Source organism: Passer domesticus, chromosome Z (genome assembly GCF_036417665.1).
Source record: "Passer domesticus isolate bPasDom1 chromosome Z, bPasDom1.hap1, whole genome shotgun sequence".
NCBI lineage: Eukaryota > Metazoa > Chordata > Aves > Passeriformes > Passeridae > Passer > Passer domesticus.
Window position 1 is genome coordinate 42,767,093 of NC_087512.1, and position 6,023 is coordinate 42,773,115.

The following is a 6,023-nucleotide window of genomic DNA, read 5'->3' on the forward strand; positions in this document are numbered from 1 at the left end:
AAAAATAACCTGTTCTAATAGACTGTATATAAACAAGCATCTGAAGAGATGCAGTTTTAACAAGGGTTCAATTTTTTAAGTCGTTCTATACTATCAATTTGATAATAGAAGTAAATGCTATTATTTGTCTTTTCTCCCTTCCCAATCTAAAGGTAAACAAAATAAATGTATGATTTTGACATCTTATTGTATTGCAATGATAGCTGAAGATTTATTTATAATTAGACACATAATTCCTGTCTGCTTCTCACTCTGGAGTGGATATTTACAATAAGTAAGCATCTAATTTGGATAATCTAAATCATCCTCTTGAGAATTCACTTACTATACAAGGAGCTTGATACAAGACCATGAAAACTGTAGGCCTTAAAAAGAAAGGCTGTCATTGTCCTCTTCTCTAGGTGCCTCAGCTCTTCTTCCTTGCACAAAATCACTGCAAAATAAGGAATATGAAAAGCCACATGGTACAATTCTGGGCACAGTTAGAACTGCAAACTCCTAGGAGTTTAAGCATCTCACCTGTTATTTACCGTGGAGGTCTGTTTCTCAGAGTGCACTGAGCATCCCAATACTTCCAAATGTCCAAGCATCTGTCTTGCTGTTTGCTGTTTTAATGATACCAAATCAAAAGTTATTTTTCTGGAACAATAGAGGAGCAGACACAAACCAAGTGCAATATTTCCATGTCTGGTTTCCTTTTTTATTCAAAAATTCAGTAACTATAAGGCTTACCTGGGGTGTGGGAGTTCTGTGGCCAGCTAACCCTTCAGTCTGAGTCACATGAGCTTTGCCTTCCTCTTGCGAGGTGAGTACCTGTATCAACAAGTTACATGTTGCTCTTGTGTTCATCCCCTTCCATTTGGCACATAACTGCCAAATAGCCTATAGTCAGAGAACAGAAACAGGAGTGAACATAATTATCTTGCCTAATTATCTTATCTTGTGTTTGAAAACAGCAGAATATAAACTTAGTATGTGGATATCAAAGGTAAATTGCACATGCCATTTAGTGCTTCTGCAAATGTAACCTAGTTTATGCTCTATTCCAACAAAGGGACTTTTCTTGTGTATTTTTCTTGTATATTGTTGTAATTCCTGTGTATTATTTATAAGATAATTTTTGTAGGACTTCATTTTTTCCATACTTTACCACAGCGCTTCTTGTGCTTTCAAAAAATTTAGGGCATACGAATGACTCTTAACAGATGTGAATTCAAATTATATAATTAAAGGAAAATATTTCTATTCATGGTACACAAACATAAGACTAGTCTTGTTTTCTCTCTAAGCATGAATTTCAGAATGTATCCTTTTGAAAACATAATCATACTTTCTAGTAGTGCAGTCTTATCTCTATAAAGGGATCAGAAATAAAAGAAAAAGATGAAATTTTGAAAAGATCAGCATATGGGCAGGTAAAGGCAAGCCGATTGTGCTGTATTGTTAAGGTGAGATACAAGTCATGTTGTTTGGGTGTAGGTTTTTTCCAGTCAAATTCATGCTGCTCACTCTGGTTTCGGTTACCTAAACAATACATTTCAGTGCATTGGTTGTTTTTATGGTTTTGTGGGCTGAAAGTTAGGCTGATGATGAAGAGCTCAAAGACGTTCACTTCCTTGCCCTGAGTTTTCAGTGATCCCATAAAATTTGCTAGCCCCTAGCCCAAATCCAATATTTCTTGCTTACTCTCATCTACAGGAATGAGGAACAAACAGAAAATAAAGACCATATTCCCTATTTGCTCATTCATTAATGTAAGAACTGCAGGGGTTGATGCAGTACCAAGAGCAATTTTACTGAGCAGTGTATGCATAAAGATTTTAAGATATCTTAAATCTGAACTTATGCTGATTTTTTGTGGCATTTAGGTTAACATTATATCTTGTTTTGTTAACGGCTTCTTTACATTTTTCTTAGCTTTATTTTCTACAGCTGATAATATCCTTGCCTATTTTTCGAAGGAGCACTTCTTTTTAACTTGATGACAAATGGAATGAATTCCCTGTATAATCCAATTACTTAAAGCTCACTCGGAGCTCAGCCAATGAAGGGAGCTTAAACTGACTTGCATATGAAACCTCAAGAACCTGACTGTGTGCTATACAAAGTGCTGACCAGTAGATAATGCAAATGATGCCAAAAAGGTCTTTCTTTTACAAATAAGAGACTGTACCTTTTAGAATGTAGCGGCTACATTTTGCAAAGAAGAGCTTGCATTCCTACTTCCTGTGTTATAGTGCATAAGATTTTAGTGATGTCTTCAGGGAGAGAGACAAATAGAAGGTGAAAGTACTTCTCAAAAGCTATTTTCTATTCAGAGGCTATATTCAGCTAATTGGTTCAGCTTCTGTTTTAGAAATTTAGCACCATTAAAGGGCCTCAACTTTGTTACAGGCTGAGTCTATTGAAATGCTTTTCTGATGGGCCAGGTTAGAAAGCCTGGACTTCTGCTTATGCTCACTAAAGAAAAGAATGTTTTTCAAAAGTTTGTTTTCAGGATGCTGCTGCGTAGGCCACTCTAAACAGTAACTCCAGAGGCAGCAGCTTAATCTTGGGACTAAGATTCAGTCCCATGAGGTCCCTGGAAACCATTACTTTCTCTGTATAAACAGAAGGAACTGTAAAGAATGCAGTGTCATCTGACCAGTTTCTCACGCGGAAGATGATGCTTTAGTTACAACACTTTACTAAATGCCACTTCCATCTTTTCTCTGGTAGTCTCTAAGATGTTCTGCTTCAGCTGCATTTGGTGAGGGATAGTCTTCTCTCTTTCACCTCTTTCAGTTGTGAACTAACTGGATTTCACTACAAATACATAGCATCTGCTAGGTTTATAAACAAATCTCATCAAGGACAGACAATAAAACAGGGCTACAAAGGAGGATGCTAAGCCTGCAAGTTAGGGACCAGCTTGCCACACAAGTTGGGGGGTGTGCCTGAAATGCAAAAACTGGACTACAGCCCTAGCAGGGCTTTCAAATGTTCTTTTCTGACTAAGAGTGGAAGTTAGAGATTCAAGAGAAGAATTAGCACCCTCCTTTTTTCTAAATAAATATGTTCTGAAAATGAGAAGCATCAAACTCTGAGGGACCTACCTGTTTAAACACCTTGCATGTGAATGTGTAGCAAACATGAAACTACCTAAACCAAAATTTTGCTTTAATACTATAGATATTTCAACCTATGCTTGCCAGTTTCTAATAAATGTGTGCTTCTTAACTTATACCTATATTTTCAGTAAATTTACACCATCTTTGTAAAAGTTACTTACTTCAAAAAAACTCCTAAAAATGAAGCATTCCATGTCTCTAATGCATTTTTTGCTTTAAAATTTTTAATGTTTATGAATTTTAATTAAATTTGTAAATTCAATTATATTAGAATTGAATTAGAACTTAATTTTTAAAATACAGAACAATTTTGGCAAGTTTTATGATTTTAATTGCTCTTCATTGTTAATGGAGATGTTTAGTGCTCCTTCAGCAGAAAGATCCATCTTTTCCAATGGATGCACAAAGGAGAGGTACATCTGACATAAAAATAATATATTTAGTATTTCAGTACTGGCTTAGTTAAAAAAATTAAAAGAGGCATATTTGATTACAGAACATGTCTTTGCTGCTACTGAAATGATGACTGTAACAGACAGGTGTACTTTTTTAAAGAGTTTAACTAATTTGGGTGGCATAGTGGTGAAAGACTTCATGACTCTGGAATCACCATGGCTGAGCAACCCTGAAACCATTTGGATAAGAATATGGTTAGCTAGTTTATGTTAAGGTCAGTGCATCATGTCGTCTCTGCTATTATTTGCCCAAAGCACACATGTTAAATAACCATGGGAAAACTCCTGGATGTTCTCCTTATACTTACACAGAGTTTTTGATGCAATTTAACCTTGTGCTTGAGAAGTCCTTTCAAATGTGAGATGATGTGGACATCTTCTTTTGGAAAACTTATTTTAAACTTAAAACTATGCATGTAACTTTTCCCACTTAAGTTAGTTCCTTCCTCTGCACAGCATTCACACTTGCTATGACAAACTTTTTTTTTTTACAGCTCAGCTAGAATCAGTCATTCACTCCTATTTATTTTTATAAGTTTACTGCTATGGAGTCCATGCTTCTTTCAGTATCTCCTGTGAAACAATATTCATTCGAATGTGTAAGAGAAGAACTGAGGCTGTAGACAGAAAAATATTGGAGCTCAGCCCAAGAAGCTTCAGTGAATTCATCTTTCAACCAACTTCTGTTGATATGTAAAGGCTTTGTGAAAGAATAATTCTTCAATGTCACCATAACAGTACTTAAGGTGGAATAATCCCAACAGCGTGAAGCAGCGTCAATTCAAATTTTATCAGAATGTTTTAGCTGACAGTTCCTTTCTTGCAGACTTTTCCCTGTGAATAATTTTGAAATGCCTGTTTCTATTCCAAATAAAATCAGGATTTAATAGAAATGTGATAAAATGTAAGCAGCATCATGAAGAAGAAAACCTGTCAGTCTCTAGACAAGTCTGGAAAGCACTAAGGAATAAAAGTTTCTGTTGCCATCTCTTACCACAACATTTCTTACTAAAGGATAAAGTCCTTATCAAATTATCTTTATTCAAGGAGTTGCTATGCAGGACAGAACAATTTCCATCTACCCAATGCTCAAGATGAGAACCATAAGTTCAGATACAGATTTCCACACTCCCTTCCACACATTTTTCTGAGTTAAAAATGTACCTCAGAATAAAGGAGCCTTGCTCTCTCATATCATACAAGAATTGACTGGATTCTGTGAAAGACTGCATCATGCTAAAGGATATATGGTGTCATATCAGCAGATATTTTTCATGCAGTTTTCTGAATTATTAGTAATTATGGGTTGAAGTACAGTTGTTTTCTTTTGAGACAGAGATACATATACAGGAGTGTGATTTAGCATTGCAAGTTGAAGGGTTTAATGGAATGCAATGGAAATCAGAGAACAAAAGGAGAGGGCTGGAGGAGCTTTTACTTCCTTCACAGTTTTGTGTGGCTTTTTAAAAGTGAAGTTACTTAATTGAATTAATTGAATTTAAATTTGAATTTTAATTTTATTCTATGATGTAATTATCTTGCTTATTTCACTGAAGGAAATGCTGTGATAAGAGAGAAAAAGAATGTAAGAAAATATGTGGTGTCTGCAGGATTTTTTATTTTCTTCTACTTTACCCTATATACTGCATTTCAAGAGTAGCAAGTATTCCCTTTCTCTTGACAGTCCAGGCTTCTCCTGCAAAGACTAATGAGATACTTGCCAAGATAATGTGCCACGCTTGATGTCAAGTGAGCCAGTCAGAACAAATCACTTCATCAGTAGTAGGTTATTTATAGTATTCATATATATGTCATTTCTGTTTGCTTTGCTTTCTGTCCTGCTGGAAATCTAATTCAGTTGTAACTACCATGATAGTTAGCAGTGTGTGATGTAACCTTTCTTTCCCATTCATTTTGTATCCTTAATATGTGGGGATGGCTTGGGCATGGCTACCCATTCTTTCAGTTTGACTTCCGAGAGGAGCACGAGGAGCAGTGATCATGATCTGACAGAAGTGTCCACTGCTTTCCTTAAAACTCTTTTCTGCTGTCAAAACTGAGGTGTACAGGCTGAGCAGTTATTGGAAAGTAAGGACAGCAAAGTTGTTTAGATTGAATTATTCCTTATTGCACTGCTTTTGTGCATTGATAGTGTGCCAGACTTCTCTCAGGGACTGGCTCAGCTCTTCCCTCCTGGTTACTTATGCTGCAATTCCTTTCTCCTGTTAACTCCTTTTTCTGTGTTTCATTCTACATCTTTTTCCTTTCATTTTTCCTTTCCTTCATTTCCATATAGAATCTCTGAACACCATCTAGGAGAAAAGAGGCAAAGGTGAAGTGGAAGAAAGAGTAGCTCAGAGGGCTGCTTAGTCACATGGAAATGCACATGGTATTTATGCATTTCCATTTAGTTCTGTATATAACAGCTATTCATCAGCAGCTACTCTGCTGAAAGTCA

General features: G+C 36.0%; 1 long non-coding RNA gene across 1 annotated transcript; it reads right to left on the reverse strand.

The window, feature by feature from the left end:
* Positions 1 to 363: 363 nt before the first annotated feature.
* On the reverse strand, positions 364 to 5,873 carry LOC135291113 (uncharacterized). Its single transcript, XR_010353980.1, has 3 exons — positions 3,874 to 5,873; positions 733 to 882; positions 364 to 433 (listed from the first exon to the last, which is right to left on the reverse strand). It is a non-coding gene; the product is annotated as an uncharacterized LOC135291113 (long non-coding RNA).
* Positions 5,874 to 6,023: the final 150 nt, after the last annotated feature.